The sequence below is a fragment of the Narcine bancroftii genome, chromosome 12, assembly GCF_036971445.1.
Source record: "Narcine bancroftii isolate sNarBan1 chromosome 12, sNarBan1.hap1, whole genome shotgun sequence".
In the NCBI taxonomy this organism is placed as follows: domain Eukaryota; kingdom Metazoa; phylum Chordata; class Chondrichthyes; order Torpediniformes; family Narcinidae; genus Narcine; species Narcine bancroftii.
The window spans coordinates 33,499,273-33,515,816 of NC_091480.1; the positions used below are offsets into that span (position 1 = coordinate 33,499,273).

The 16,544-nt window shown below is 44.1% G+C and overlaps 1 protein-coding gene across 1 annotated transcript in view; it reads left to right on the forward strand.

Annotated features, from left to right (window-relative positions):
* The first annotated feature begins 372 nt into the window (after nucleotides 1-372).
* LOC138747007 (lipopolysaccharide-induced tumor necrosis factor-alpha factor homolog) overlaps nucleotides 373-16,544 on the forward strand; it is a 46,426-nt gene continuing 30,254 nt past the window's right edge. The window contains exon 1 of the mRNA XM_069905837.1: nucleotides 373-395. The gene's annotated coding sequence lies outside the window, so the exon portion shown is untranslated. The remainder of the gene's footprint in view (nucleotides 396-16,544) is intronic.

Sequence of the window (16,544 nt, forward strand, 5' to 3'; positions counted from 1 at the left end):
TTTGAGATCATAGGATGTTTTTCAGCAATGGCGAGTGGTGGAAGTATTGGCTGAAAGTGGGGTTTGCTAGTTGCAGAAGTGGTGTACTAATAGGATGGGCATTGATGGGGAGATGGTAATCAAGGGAGGGAACGTCAACCACCGAGGACAAAAGATCAGATCAGCTTTTGTGGACAGGAGGGAAACACTGCTGCTCGTTCTGACACACAAGCGGTGCTGGAAAAGTGCTTACCTCCTCCACGCAGTTGCCCCTTTCACACTTGAGCATTTGGGGTTCTTGAGCCCTGGAAGGATTCCATTTGGAAGGCAGGCTTGTGACCTCACTTCAAATGAGAATCTGAAGGGACTCAGCAAGCCCGGCAACATACAGTGAAATGCTCAGCCCAACGTTTCAGGTCAGTCACCGCTGTTGAGACTAATTGAATGAGTAGTTTGCTTTTTAAGGCGTAGATTGTTTGCCCACTCTAGTCTGGCTTCCCTGTTTTTTAAGGATTAAATCATTGATGGTGACCTTCTTTTGAACTTTATTATTCAAGCAGTGTTCCAAGGAATGTGTGTCAGTTGCCAGAACGTACATATGTATTTTAAACCTTTTTCAGACTGCTCAAAACATCTAGATTCTGTAAATGTTCATCTCCCAAGAATCCCGTAAGTGGAATAACATGCAGGTGACCCTAGAAATGCTCAGCGGCAGTGGCTCAAAGATTCTGTGAGAGAGAGCAAGTGCAGGCCAACCTGTGAAGGGTGCAAGTAAACCCCGTGTCTGTTGGTATTTCAAAACTTGTATTGATCTGCTAACCTTACTGGTTGCTGTGTTTGATTTGTACCCAATGTAGTGGACTGCCTCAGGCTGAACTGAAAAGGAGATTTCTATTCCAGGAATTGTATACCTTTGCAGGGACGTTGAATTGTAATCTCCACAAAATGCTTTACCACTAGTACAATGGCCACCCAAAGTCCTTTCCAGGTTTACTATATTCTGTCTGAAATCTTGTCAACTTCTGCCTCCAATTCTGGGTTCATTGGCTGAGGCACTGGTTGAACCAATGTCGGCATCCACAGTAATCTCATCTAAAACAATGCATCAGGTCCATCTTTCAAAGCCTCCTTGCTTTTCCTAAGCACCTCCTGAAATGTTTCCATTTCACCCTATACAAATGAGAGAAATTCCTCCAATAAGGGGAAATCCTTTCAAACAACACCCCCCCCCCCCCCCCCGCCCCCATCTCCCACCTCCATTAAAAAAAGGTTGGTTCTGGAACCTGCAACAATATTAAGCTTTCAACTTCTGTTTGTTATTCCCTGGTCACCTCAGCAGTCCCAACTATTTCGAGGCTTTCACTTGCACAAATTTTCAGATGTAGCTGTGCCTTTTGTATGTTCACGCGCGATGCTTTCTGACAACTGAGCTACACATTCAGTCAGGCTCATCAGTGTAAAACTGCAGTCAGTGTCACTCGCTTCCATGACAACAAAGGATCATAACACCTTCGTTAATCCAGCTCCTTCCCAGTTTGCATTGTGAACGCTCATGCATTAGAAGCATCATTTGCTTTCTTTATGTGGTTAAGTTCAGAAATCGTTATTATCTTATTTCTTTCTTCCATTTATGTTATGCTTCATCTTACAGAATCTGGTGATGTGGCCCCTTAACCACTTTTGTGATGCCATCTTGCCGAAGCTATCGTTCAAATTACACATTTCCCTCCACTTTGTTGATTCATTTGGATTTGCATCAGAAAAAATCAATGCTTTTGGCCTCTTGCCCCAGTGTCAGTGTAGGCTGTCATGGAACAGCTGGGCTCTCTGAACCTGCTCATCATTGATTTCACATACAAGCCTGTCTCTGCATCTGATCTGAGAGAGGGTGCCAGCATAATGACAGTGTTATACAATAACACTATAAATTCAGATACAAATTCTGCCTTGTTCATCAATTTTTATTTAAGGCGTAAATCAAACTTAATCTTTGTATGATCTTTCTTGGCTTTGGATTTAAGTGATTCTTCAAAAGATTTCCCATTTCCTTAAATTTTTTTTTTTGCTGAGTTTCTCTGGGTTCAGTAAGTTTCTCATTAAACTCTTTGTAGCAGGTTCCCACGACATTAGAGCAGACCTCCATGTATTTTCAAATTTTATGTCATTTGCATGACAATTTGACAGTTTTCCACAGTAATTAAATAGGGGGTTGCAATCAAGCCGACTTTTGTAGCTATTTTCCCTTTTTTTTTAAGTAGGTGCTTGACGGACGCTCCTTCTCTCACTTTGTCTTTTGTTAAGAATTTCTCTTCATTTCTACCTCACTTTAGGTCAGCAGTTCTCAACCTTTTCCTTTCCATTCACGTACCACTTTAAGTATTCCCCAAGCCATCGGTGCTCTGTGTGGCTGGAAAGAAAAAGTTTGAAAACCTGTTTTAATCATCCCAAATTGAGTTATGTGCAAGGTTTCACAACTCCAAAGGAAATGGGCCAATGACCATTTTTCTCAAGCTAAATATTTCAGTCACAATTGGGTCAAGAGCAGTGGTTCTCAACCTTCCCTTCCCACTCCCATCCCACCTTACACAATCCCTTACGAATCACGGAGCACCGATGGCACAGGGATTACTTAAAGTGGTCTGTGAGTGGAAAGAAAATGGTTGAAAACCCCTGCTTTTGATCCTTGTTTTAGGATGAACTATTTCACCATCTATCTTCAGGAATAATTCTATCATATTTTTGATCATCCTTCCCTAAAAGACTCATGCAGCAAGATTACTGCACAATACTTAACAAATCTGTTAGCTCCTCTCCAATCCACACCAGGACTTTGTCCTCCACCGTATTATTTATTTTCTTTCTTTTTCAATCTTTTTATTATTATTATAATTTATAAACACATACAGTTCAAAGAGATATAAAAAAAATACATAGTAAGTAATGAATTAATACAGAGATATTAAACAATAATATTACAGAATAAAAATATACCATAAAAAAAATTTTTTGATCAGTTTAGGGTGTGAACTATCTCTAAAAAAAAGATATAATTAATAACAATATATGAAAAAAGAGAAAAAAAACCCAAAAAAAGAAGAAAAAACAAATCTGAATTAAAAAAAACTTTAAAAAAAACTTTTAAAAAAACCTACAGATATAGCTAAACCACGCCCATCACTCCGATCTCATCTTACAGCCCAATTATCATACATAATCATAGAAAGAAAACAGAGCCAGATCAACTCACCACAAATGAAAATATTGAATAAATGGTCGCCAGGTTAACTCAAACTTAGAAGGGGATTCATAGACAGAGTTTCTAATTTTCTCTAAATTTAAACATAGTATAGTTTGGGTAAACCATTGGAAAACAGTGGGAGGATTAACCTCTTTCCAATTCAATAGTATAGATCTTCTAGCCATTAGTGTAAGAAAAGCAATCATACGATCCGCAGGAAGAGATAAATAAGTCAAATCTATCATAGGTAATCCAAAAATTGCAGTAATGGGCGTATTATTTCTAATATGTTTTGACCAGTACATATGTAATTTATATCATAGCCTTTCCACATAGACGTCTAATTTCCTGTTTGATTCCTGCTGCTGCTCTGTAATAACTGTGTGGTTGCTGGTGCAGTGAAAACACAACGCTGGAGAAAATCAGCAGGTCAAACAGTGAACCTTATATAGCAAAGGTAAAGATACCTTTCAGGCTCAAGCCTTTTATCAAGGTACCTTGATGAAGGGCTCGTCTGAAACATTAGTTATAGATCTTTACCTTTGCTATATAAAGTACAGTGACCTGCTGAGTTTCTCCAGCGTTGTTTTCACTTCAACCATGATGTCTGTTGATTTTCATATTTTACTGTTGCTGGTACAGTAAACAATGTACGTGACATAAAAGGAACGGACCTGTTTTGAGTCATACGGATAACTCCCACCAACGTTTACTACCCCATACTGCTTCTTTGTTTCGATCTCTTGATTTGCTCTGATTTAATTCTTGTGCAATATCACTCACATCCTTTTCCTTCTGTTTCCTTCCTAAATATGAGATCTACTTGAATATTCATGTTCACCTTGAAATCAGGGGTCCACAATGCCAATTTTATTTGAGTAGCACGGCAGTTAGTGCAATGCTATTTGAGAACTTGTGACAGAGATTCAAATCTGATGATCTTTGTATGAAACTTGGTCGTTCTCCCAATGTCTGCATGGGTTTCCTCCAGGTGCTCCAGTTTCCTCCCACCCTCCAAAAATGTACGGGGATTATAGGTTGATTGATGTATGGGGGGGGGGTGGCATGAAGGGCCTGTTACCATCCTTTATCTCTAGATTTAGTTTTATGTTGTAGCACTGACCTCCTTATGAGGTCTAGCATTCAGGCAAAGCACTTTTATATTTACTTCTTAACATTGTTTTTAACTTTTTTAGGCCGCGTCGCCACAAACCGGGAAGATTTATGATGCAAACTGGTCTCCCACAAGTAAACATGAAATTCATTTTTATTGCACGTATCCACACCAATTGGGAGAAGTAATGGCAAAAAAACAGAGGAAGTAATGTATCTCATTGCTCTGCAAACAGAAGTGAAGTCTTATAAATCATTATTCCTCCCATTTGATGTGGGCACTTGTGCATTGAGAATGAACGTGATCTTTACTAGTGGGAGGCCAGTGAATGTGATCTTTACTAGTGGGAGGCCAGTGAACGTGATCTTTACTAGTGGGAGGCCAGTGAACGTGATCTTTACTAGTGGGAGGCCCCTTTGCTTCAAAGCTCTTCTGGGTTTGTATAGCATAGGTTGTGACTTTGGTTTTTTCCAAGGTCACAAGCTTGTTAAAATCAATGAGGAATAGAGTGATCTTACTGGTTCACAGTAAAACGAAAGTCTCTGCAATTACCTCGTAATAACATGACAAAACAGATGATGTGTATAAATCCACTCACTTGATCAGTCACACAGTAATCAACAGGATGTCTCAGCACCAGTCATGGGTAGCATCAGTCTCCATTTTCTCTGTCCATTTTCTTCTTTGGTAACTCAGGGTATTAAGGCCAAGGTGAACATGATGAATCCAATTTGAAGAGCCTTTAGTTGGTCGGTCAAGCTTTGCCTGTGAACACAAGTCCCTATTTCAAGGGGTTGGTAAATGTTCCTAGTTAATGAACAAAGCACAAACAAATAGAAACTTCGGTGGGGGTGGGGTAATGTAATCCTGACCACTCACTCTTATGGACTTGGTGTATTCTCTTTAGACAACTATTTCTCATTGTTAGTTTCACCTGCACAATTGTTTTATCAATCTGAAAGTACTGAAGCCAAGGTCTCCCTATCCCATATCCTTGACAAAGCTAATATGATGTGTCCCTTTTTTCCCCCAGAAGAATGTAGCCTCCCTTACCTGAACATTTGGAACATAAATTATTTCTTCCTGAGACCTCAGGGGAAAAAGGTTAAATCTTTGAAAGAACGATGAATTATTATTCTTTCTTTTTTTTTGTGTGTTCTCTCGATGATGACAATGCCTTGGCTATTACATAATTATTATTTTGTGCTACTATATACTGGCCAACTAATGCAGATTCTAACTTTCACATTCAAAAGACATTATATCTAATACAACAAAGCTTGCGAAGATCTAGCAAGTTTAAATCAGCGGTATGCCCCCTCCCCGTGTAAAGCAAAGGAATTCCAGCTCCTCATTGATCTGCATCACACACTCTTGCCCTATTACTTGACCCCACATCCCAATGACAAGTGTCTAAGACATGCTGCAGTTGGATAAGCATCCAACTCATCCAAAATGCAGAGGAAGAAGAGATAATGGAAAGCAGTCCTCACAGTTACATAGCAATAACACTTCCTAATGGTATAACTACAGATCAATTCTTAACAATCTTCATAACCACACCAACTGACTTCTTCATTCTACTTCATTCTTCATTCTGACTTCTACATGCTACTACTGTGGGAATGAAATGAGATAGTATTGTCTATCAGAAACTTAAGGTCGTTGGCATCAGTTGGAAAGAGCATAGTTAGCTCTGCTGCTTTGAGTCAAAGATTTGGATTTCTTTTTAGTATGGTGCATACAATTATAGATAAGTTGTGCAGAAGTAACTTTTTATACATTGTTATTTCAGATGCAAGTTTCTTGAATGTTGTACAGAAGCAGAAGATTTCAATTTGTGATACATGTATTTTTTTGTTCTCAGAGATATTTAACATTGTTTCCATGTTGAGTTTTAAGGCAACATTTTGGGGCTGATTTTCCAAAGATCACTATGTTACAAATGCAGCAAATTTTAGTGCGGAGTTTTGGGACAACTTTTGAAAGTAAGAAGTAAAAATCCAACATGTAAAGAGTCTTGGGATTGTGAATGGGGAAACTGTTCTAATGGAAGTGAATCTGTTTTGTTCTATTGTTTACTGGTTCACAACATAGGAAGGATTGTGAACTGTTTGATGTAGAAAAGAAGAGTATGTGGCGGCATGCCACTAGGCAGGCGAACCGGCCCGGCTTGTAATCCACGCGGCGGGGCAGCCGGCCAAAATGGCGCAGTCGGTGGGGGGGGGGGTTTTCCCTTCTTCTCAGCACTGGGCTCAGAAGCCCGCGCTGGGGGACTATGTGATGCCCCAGTGACATCGGCACGCCCCCCCCCTCCCCCAGCGTGGTTCTCAGCCAGGTCTGGGCTGGGAGTATAAGTCCAGCCTGGCAGCCAGCAATAAACCAGTTTTCTGCTCACTGAGCTCAACCCATCTGGTTGTGTGTTCTTTCAGTAGCAGTGTACAATTGGTGACCCTGACTGGTTCAAATGTCTTTGAACCCAACATGAGCGAACCTGGGATCAGTGCTATAGCCATCAAGCTGTCTGACTTCTGGGTTCAGGAGGCGGAGACCTGGTTCAGCCTCGCAGAGGCCCAGTTTCACCTCCGCCAGATTTCGCTGACTCAACCAAATTCTACCATGTGGTTGCCGCCCTGGACTAGGCCACCGCCAAACATGTGCTGCACCTCGTTCAGCACCCACTCACGAAAGGCAAATATGGGACCATCAAGTGAGTGCTCACCGGATCCCTCGGACTATCTAGGTGTCAGCGTGCTGCTTGGATGCTGCACCTCAACGTCTAGGGGGACAGGTCCACGGTGGAGCTGATTGACGAGATGCTCGCGCTCATGGGTGATCACACCAACTGCCCATTCTTTGAGCGAATTTTCCTTGACCATCTGCCCGATGACACCACAGAGTACATTTTTATTCGGCGGTGTCCATCCACAGCACCTCTGCAGAGACCTTACAGAGGTCTGAACAGGGTTGTCCAGCATTCAGGGTCTATGTTCATACTGGACATCGGTGGCAGGTGGGAGCTGTTTACTGTGGACGGGCTGAAGCCAGCTCACCTCGACCCCACTGAACCAGTGATTGTGGCCCAGCCCAAGAAGTAAGGCCACCCAGCTAAAAAGGAAATTGGCGCTGGTTCTGGTGGGGGGCTGTGTGGTGGCATGCCACTAGGCAGGTGAACCGGCCACACTTGTAATCCACGCGGCGGGGCAGCCGGCCAAAATGGCGCCTTCGGGAGTTTCCCCTTCTTCTCAGCACCGGGCTCAGAAACCTGCACTGGGGGACCACGTGACGCCTGAGTGACGACGGCGCTCCCCCAGCGTGGTTCTCAGCCAGGTCCAGTCCGGGAATATAAGTCCAGCCCAGCAGCCAGCAATAAACCAGTTTTCTGCTCACTGAGTTCAACCCATCTGGTTGTGTGTTCTTTCAGTAGCAGTGTAGCTGCCGCTACAAGTTGTTATTAAGTGGTTAAAGAATGATTTGTACTGATGTTCAAAGGGACGAAAGTGTGTTTGTACACAAATCATTGAATGTTTTATACAGATGTAGTAAGCAATTGAGGGGTCAAACAATAAGTTGGCCTCTCTTGTGATTCAAATACACAAGTGATGATCTTGGGTAGGGTGTTAGTGGGACTGCGCCTTGAGTGTTATGCACAATTTTAGCCTTACCAAGTAAAGGATGTATTTGCCATCGAGAAATTGTGGCAATATTGCACTACACTGGTTCCAGGAATGTCAATTTTGCCATAAGGGGCATAGTTTGAGAATGAAGGCCATTTAGAAATTAAAAGAGGAGAAAGTTTATCAGTAGGTGGTGAATATTTGGAATTTCCCACCCCAGTAAACAATGGAGGGCCAGTAATAGTAATCATTCAAAATTGTGACACAGATTTCTGAACATCAGGAGAATGAAGGTATAGAAGGTGTTGCAATCTTCCATTTTTAATGAGTGTTACCTTGGGGGTTGGTTCAAGCCTTTTCACATTAACATTTTTACAGACTCAGAGGCACCCAGCGAGTCCAAACCATAAAAAGAGTTAATGCTCTCAACTAAGAACTGAGACAATGAATGTTTTCTTAAGGAATCCCATCTGGTGAGAGAAGTCATATAATTATGAGTCATGTTTTTGGGACATTGAAACAGCAGGTGATCTGAAAACACAGAGGTTGGAATGGCTCTGTGAAATGAACAAATCTGATCATTCTTGTTCAACCACCATGGTCTTTGTAAATGGTCATTTTGTTAAAGGATAAAGGAAGCAGGAGAATTGGTTCGTTTGGATCATGACCATTCTGATGGTCATTTTGTCTGACACTTGTCTGGGTTTTTGGAAGCATTTTGTGTCCCCTACGCAAGGAAGAGGGGAATTGTGACAATCATTCGTATGAAAGAACATTTCTCTGGAAGCAACTCAACAATTATTCACTCTCTGATCACTCAGTGTCTCACCTACTTCATAATTTCTTCTGAACATTAGTTTAAAAATTCTGAGTTTCAACACAGGATTTCTAAGACTGAATTTTAGGAATTGACTTTCCAGAGTAATTCCTAAGCTGTCTTGGTTTGGGTAACACACAGATATGCACACACACACGCAGAGGAATATTTGTACATAGCTGGGGTTGTTTAGATTTAAGTATTAATTAAAATATTATTTTTAAAATAACATTGTCTTGGTGAATTTCTGTTGCAGCTGTTTGTGATAGTGTTAGAAAAAAGATGCAGAGGTAGATCAGTCATGATCTTAATGAGCAACTGAGTAGGTTTGAAGGCCAAGAAGGCCTAATCTGCTCCTTCCCCCAATGACTCCTGGGAGTCTCTGGCCCTTGACTACTGACAGTTGTGGAACAGTATTCAGGAGTTTATTGAGAACGAGACCATTTATCAGGTCTCAGGAGTACATTGTGGCCCTGTTTAATTATCAAAGTACAACTAAATCATGAGGACATGAATAAATATACTTTTCAGGGATACGGAGTTCTTAAACCAATCAGTCAAAGGCATACAGATTGTACATCTTGGGACAATGCCAAAACCAAAGAACTTAAGCAAAGCCAAATGCAAAATTTTACAGGAAACTAAAAAAAGGTTATAAAACTTCAACATTTTTTATATGTGTATGAGAGAGAGAGAGAGAGAGAGAGAGAGGGGGGGGGAAACGGGGTGGAGGGTAAGAAGTTTTGGATCATTGACTTTTCATCAGATGAGTTTTGTTAAAAAGACAGTCTTTCAACTGAAATGTTAATCTTGATAGATCAGGTGCTGTAATGCTTGAGCACACTAGAAGTCTTGCTGGAGAAATCAGCAGATCAGAGGGCATCCGTGGATCCTATCTGACCAGATGAGTTCCCCTACTAATTCTTTGTTAATTTTCATATTCCATAGAGGCTTCAGTTCCTGAAGAGATGAAAAGGCAATATGTGATTGGTTAATGCTCCATTCCTATAGGGTATGTGGCGCTGTTAGCCAGAATCAGACACCCACAAGGTAAAGACTGTACAACAGGCTTTAATCCACAAAGACTTCCACAGAGCCAGGCTGGCTGTGGCTGCAGTAACTCTGAGTGAGACTTCGGGAGCCCAGCGCAGGCTTATATCCTGGAGGGTGATTGACACCTGACTGGGTGGGGCTTGATCTATTCAGGCCGACATTGGCAGCCAGCCAGGTGTTGTCCTGTCCCCTTACACTCTTGCAGGTACAGAGGTTGCCCCCTGCAGTAGGCCAGTGGTGTACCACCACATAGGGAGAAAGGATAAAAGATTCATTGTACTAGAGAAATTGCTGAATTTGAAAACTGATAAATCCTAAGAGCCTAAATATCTATATCTCAGAGTCTGTTAGAAATGATTTTGTTCTTGTCCAGTTATTTTTTTTCTATATTCCAACAAAGTTTATCTGCATTTGAACTGCCTCACTTAAGATTAAGAAACTTGAAAATGTACCCACAGCCAAATTGTTGACATAGATTGTAAATTGCTGGGACTTTAGCATTCGAGGAACTCAGCTGGTCTTGCTGCATCTATAGGAGGTAAAGATGTATTACCAACATTTCGGGGGGGGGTGAACAGTCTTCCAATTTGAGAAGGATCTGTCTGTGCCCCCCCCCCCCCCGTTTTCTGTCAAAAACTAAATCTCAAAGCACTTTCTTTGTTCTCCATCCTTGTTAACCAACACTTATGCTTTATGGAAAGCCATCAAAAATCCAAATACATCATCTAGTCCTCCTTTATTTATCCTGCAGGTCACAAAAAAGTACAGCAGATTAAACCAGAAATTCTCAACCATTCTCTTTCCACTCACATTCCACTTTAAGTAATCTCTTACTAACCAAAGAGATCTGATGTATGGCATCCCATATATGGCGGTTAGTAAAGGATCACTTAAAGTGGTATGTGAATGGGGATTAAAAAGTTTGAGAACCACTGGATCAGTCAAACATGATTTTCCTTCAATAATCCATGTTGAGCCTACTCAGTCCTATTATTCTTACATTACATTCTGTGATAACATCATTCTTTAGAGATTCCAGCATTTTCCCTTCCAATAACTTCAGAGTAGAAGTCAATAGTTTCCTGTTTTCTTCCTGTTATACTTGTTCTTTAAAAAACAACAACTTTACGTGGGTTTATCAGTTAACTGACTTTATTTTCCTTGTGTTGCTTCCACTGACCTTCAACTAACTCCCATTGTATTCTACTTTCAGATTCTGCCCAACCATGCACTTTGCATGCTGGGAAATGTAGTTCTTATTTACACACATAATAACACATCTTTCCCCTTTAAAAAAAAACCAAAAGCACAAAAACAATACTTTGTCTATACTTAAAAGAAAAAATCTACATTCCGTGATCAGTCTCTTTCCATCAGTTGCATCTGATGACTTGTGGCTTCACGAAGTCGTTCAAGTTCATTCAGGGGAATCTGCAAGATTCAGTTGAAGTTTAGAAATCCGTGAGGAGCTTTGTTTATCAGCACGTTCACGAACAGTCACCAGTTGCTGTTGCAGTTCCTCCACATTACGATAAGTCACCAGATACTGAGAAATAATTTTCAAGGGAGCTGCTTACATCAGCAGAACTAACTTCATCTTCATGTAAAATATGATTTCCTCACCCATCTTCTAGTTCCATCAAAAAACACCTATTCTGCTATGAAAGATCTGATGCGCATTTTGTATCCCTGATTCTTTCTGTTGAGTAATGAGGCACGCTGATTCAGTGGGCGACATAGCTTCCAGTTCCTCTTCTGATATTGTGGTGACTCCTTTGTAGTTGAAGGAAGATGGTTTGCATTTTCCAATTCCTTATCATGAAGAGACTCTTCAAGTTGTTTTCTTAAGAGTTCAGATTCTTGTATCGATATATTCTTATCCTCTAATGCAGCCATTCTTTCTTTTAGATGCACCTGTAGTCATTCTTTAGAGTCAAGCCGAGTCTAAAATGTCTCAAACATTCTTCAATGCTGCCAGGCCGCTCCTCAGCCTTTGTCAGAGCTGCAATTCACTGGGCAAGTTCAGCGTCTACTTCTGGTAACATTTCTGCTCACTTCATCATTTGGTGCTCTTTCTGTTCAGCAAGTTCCAGACATTCCTGTGACTATTTTTGTCTTCTATCTGGTGTAAAAAGGCATCCTTATTTTCCAACTCAGTTTGTCATTCATGTCATGTAATGAGGTTGGTCCATCTATACATTGTTTTTCAGTGTAGTTATCCTTTCTTCCAAAAGTGTTGTGCACTGATCTTCGGTCTGTGAAGCCATTATGAAAACTCTTTTCACCAGGTTGAGCTCTTCAAGTGCTCTCAGACCTAATATTGACTGTGCTCTCCTTTCTGTAATCAATAGCTGTGACTTTAGATGCTGCCCTTTGTGTTTGATGGTCACCCTTTTACTAGAACACTCTCTCTGGTACAGCCTGTCACTTTTAATTCCACAGGACAAATCTTGCTCTTTAGAGTGAGGGTCTTGTAATCTTTCACAGATAACCTGTGAAATTACTGTCTCATTCACATTCACTAGAATGATCCTTCCATTTTCCCAAAAGCAGGGCAGTGAATCCCCAAAGGATTCATTCATTTTTTTTTGTCAGCTGTGTACACCTTTCTCTTGGTATCCCCTGCCTTGTAGCACTTTGCAAAGTGATTCTTCTTCCAACATTTATAGTAGGACTTTCCATAGGCAGGACACATCTTTGGAATATGACTACCTCCGCATCTGCTGCATTTGCTGTTTGAGCCGACCAATTTCCTTTGTTGTTGCTCTGGGAAACTCCTTGTGCTCCGCTTCTCTGTTTCATCACATGCACTGTTATGTCTATCCTGTGCAGCCCCTTAGAGTGTCCTTGTGTGGTCTCTGCTGTCCTACACATATTCACAGCCTTTTCTAGTGTCAAAACTTTTTCATGCAACAGTCTTACTCGAAGTCCATTATCTGGGATTCCACAATCTATTCTGTCTTTAACGAGTGAATTTTTCAAATCTCCAAATTTATAGGACTATTAAATTTGGCTCAAGACATTTTTCCACACCACCCCACCCACCAGTTTGGGTGCTGGACATTTTGGCGCTAACAGTTAGGTGGATTTTAATGCAGGGTGAGGGGAATGTAGAGATATCACTGTGGGCAGAGGGGAATGTAGAGATGTCACTGTGGTCAGAGGGGAGTGTGGAGATGTCACTGGGCAGAAGGGAGTGTAGAGATGTCACTGTGGGCAGAGGGGAATGTAGAGATGTCACTGTGGTCAGAGGGGAGTGTGGAGATGTCACTGGGCAGAGGGGAGTGTCGAGATGTCACTGTGGGCAGAGCGGAGTGTAGAGATGTCACTGGGCAGAAGGGAGTGTCGAGATATCACTGTGGGCAGAGGGGAATGTAGAGATGTCACTGTGGTCAGAGGGGAGTGTAGAGATGTCACTGTGGGCAGAGGGGAGTGTAGAGATGTCACTGTGGGCAGAGGGGAGTGTAGAGATGTCACTGTGGGCAGAGGGGAGTGTAGAGATGTCACTGTGGGCAGAGGCGAGTGTAGAGATGTCACTGTGGTCAGAGGGGGTGTAGAGATGTCACTGTGGTCAGAGGGGAGTGTGGAGATGTCACTGGGCAGAGGGGAGTGTAGAGATATCACTGTGGGCAGAGGGGAGTGTGGAGATGTCACTGTGAGCAGAGGGCAATGTAGAGATGTCACTGTGGTCAGAGGGGGTGTAGAGATGTCACTGTGGGCAGAGGGAAATGTAAAGATGTCACTGGGCAGAGGGGAATGTAGAGATGTCACTGTGGGCAGAGGGGAGTGTAGAGATGTCACTGTGGGCAGAGGGGAGTGTAGAGATGTCACTGTGAGCAGAGGGGAATGTAGAGATGTCACTGTGGTCAGAGGGGGTGTAGAGATGTCACTGTGGGCAGAGGGGAATGTAGAGATGTCACTGGGCAGAGGGGAGTGTAGAGATGTCACTGTGGTCAGAGGGGGTGTAGAGATGTCACTGTGGGCAGAGGGGAGTGTAGAGATCTCACTGTGGTCAGAGGGGGTGTAGAGATCTCACTGTGGTCAGAGGGGGTGTAGAGATGTCACTGTGGGCAGAGGGAAATGAAGAGATGTCACTGGGCAGAGGGGAGTGTAGAGATGTCACTGGGCAGAGGGGAATGTAGAGATGTCACTGTGGTCAGAGGGGAGTGTAGAGATGTCACTGTGGGCAGAGGGGAGTGTAGAGATGTCACTGTGGGCAGAGGCGAGTGTAGAGATGTCACTGTGGTCAGAGGGGGTGTAGAGATGTCACTGTGGTCAGAGGGGAGTGTGGAGATGTCACTGGGCAGAGGGGAGTGTAGAGATGTCACTGTGGGCAGAGGGGAGTGTGGAGATGTCACTGTGAGCAGAGGGCAATGTAGAGATGTCACTGTGGTCAGAGGGGGTGTAGAGATGTCACTGTGGGCAGAGGGAAATTTAGAGATGTCACTGGGCAGAGGGGAGTGTAGAGATGTCACTGTGGGCAGAGGGGAATGTAGAGATGTCACTGGGCAGAGGGGAGAGTAGAGATGTCACTGAGGTCAGAGGGGGTGTAGAGATGTCACTATGGGCAGAGGGGAATGTAGAGATGTCACTGGGCAGAGGTGAGTGTAGAGATCACACTGTGGTCAGAGGGGGTGTAGAGATGTCACTGGGCAGAGGGGAATGTAGAGATGTCACTGTGGTCAGAGGGGAGTGTAGAGATGTCACTGTGGGCAGAGGGGAGTGTAGAGATGTCACTGTGGGCAGAGGCGAGTGTAGAGATGTCACTGTGGTCAGAGGGGGTGTAGAGATGTCACTGTGGTCAGAGGGGAGTGTGGAGATGTCACTGGGCAGAGGGGAGTGTAGAGATGTCACAATGGGCAGAGGGGAGTGTGGAGATGTCACTGTGAGCAGAGGGCAATGTAGAGATGTCACTGTGGGCAGAGGGAAATGTAGAGATGTCACTGGGCAGAGGGGAGTGTAGAGATGACACTGTGGGCAGAGGGGAATGTAGAGATGTCACTGGGCAGAGGGGAGTGTAGAGATGTCACTGTGGTCAGAGGGGGTGTAGAGATGTCACTGTGGGCAGAGGAAAATGTAGAGATGTCACTGGGCAGAGGGGAGTGTAGAGATGTCACTGGGCAGAGGGGAGTGTCGAGATGTCACTGTGGTCAGAGGGGGTGTAGAGATGTCACTGTGCTCAGAGGGGAGTGTAGAGATGTCACTGTGGGCAGAGGGGAGTGTAGAGATGTCACTGTGAGCAGAGGGGAATGTAGAGATGTCACTGTGGTCAGAGGGGGTGTAGAGAATTCTGTGGTCAGAGGGGGTGTAGAGATGTCACTGTGGGCAGAGGGAAATGTAGAGATGTCATTGTGGGCGGAGGGAAATGTAGAGATGTCACTGTGGTCAGAGGGAATGTAGAGATGTCACTGGGCAGAGGAGAGTGTAGAGATCTCACTGTGGTCAGAGGGAGTGTACAGATGTCACTGGGCAGAGGGGAATGTAGAGATGTCACTGTGGTTAGAGGGGGTGTAGAGATGTCACTGGGCAGAGGGGAGTGTAGAGATGTCACTGTGGTCAGAGGGGGTGTAGAGATGTCACTGGGCAGAGGGGAGTGTAGAGATGTCACTGGGCAGAGGGGAGTGTAGAGATGTCACTGGGCAGAGGGGAGTGTAGAGATGTCACTGTGGTCAGAGGGGGTGTAGAGATGTCACTGTGGTCAGAGGGGAATGTAGAGATGTCACTGGGCAGAGGGGAGTGTAGAGATGTCACTGTGGTCAGAGGGGGTGTAGAGATGTCACTGTGAGCAGAGGGGAGTGTAGAGATGTCACTGTGGGCAGAGGGAAATGTAGAGATGTCACTGGGCAGAGGGGAGTGTAGAGATGTCACTGTGGTCAGAGGGGGTGTAGAGATGTCACTGGGCAGAGGGGAGTGTAGAGATGTCACTGTGGTCAGAGGGGGTGTAGAGATGTCACTGTGGTCAGAGGGGGTGTAGAGATGTCACTGGGCAGAGGGGAATGTAGAGATGTCACTGGGCAGAGGGGAGTGTAGAGATGTCACTGGGCAGAGGGGAGTGTAGAGATGTCACTGTGGTCAGAGGGGGTGTAGAGATGTCACTGGGCAGAGGGGAGTGTAGAGATGTCACTGGGCAGAGGGGAGTGTAGAGATGTCACTGTGGTCAGAGGGGGTGTAGAGATGTCACTGGGCAGAGGGGAGTGTAGAGATGTCACTGTGGTCAGAGGGGGTGTAGAGATGTCACTGGGCAGAGGGGAGTGTAGAGATGTCACTGGGCAGAGGGGAGTGTAGAGATGTCACTGTGGTCAGAGGGGGTGTAGAGATGTCACTGGGCAGAGGGGAGTGTAGAGATGTCACTGTGGTCAGAGGGGGTGTAGAGATGTCACTGGGCAGAGGGGAGTGTAGAGATGTCACTGGGCAGAGGGGAGTGTAGAGATGTCACTGTGGTCAGAGGGGGTGTAGAGATGTCACTGTGGTCAGAGGGGAATGTAGAGATGTCACTGGGCAGAGGGGAGTGTAGAGATGTCACTGTGGTCAGAGGGGGTGTAGAGATGTCACTGTGAGCAGAGGGGAGTGTAGAGATGTCACTGTGGTCAGAGGGGGTGTAGAGATGTCACTGTGGGCAGACGGGAATGTAGAGATGTCACTGGGCAGAGGGGAATGTAGAGATGTCACTGTGGTCAGAGGGGGTGTAGAGATGTCACTGGGCAGAGGGGAGTGTAGAGATGTCAC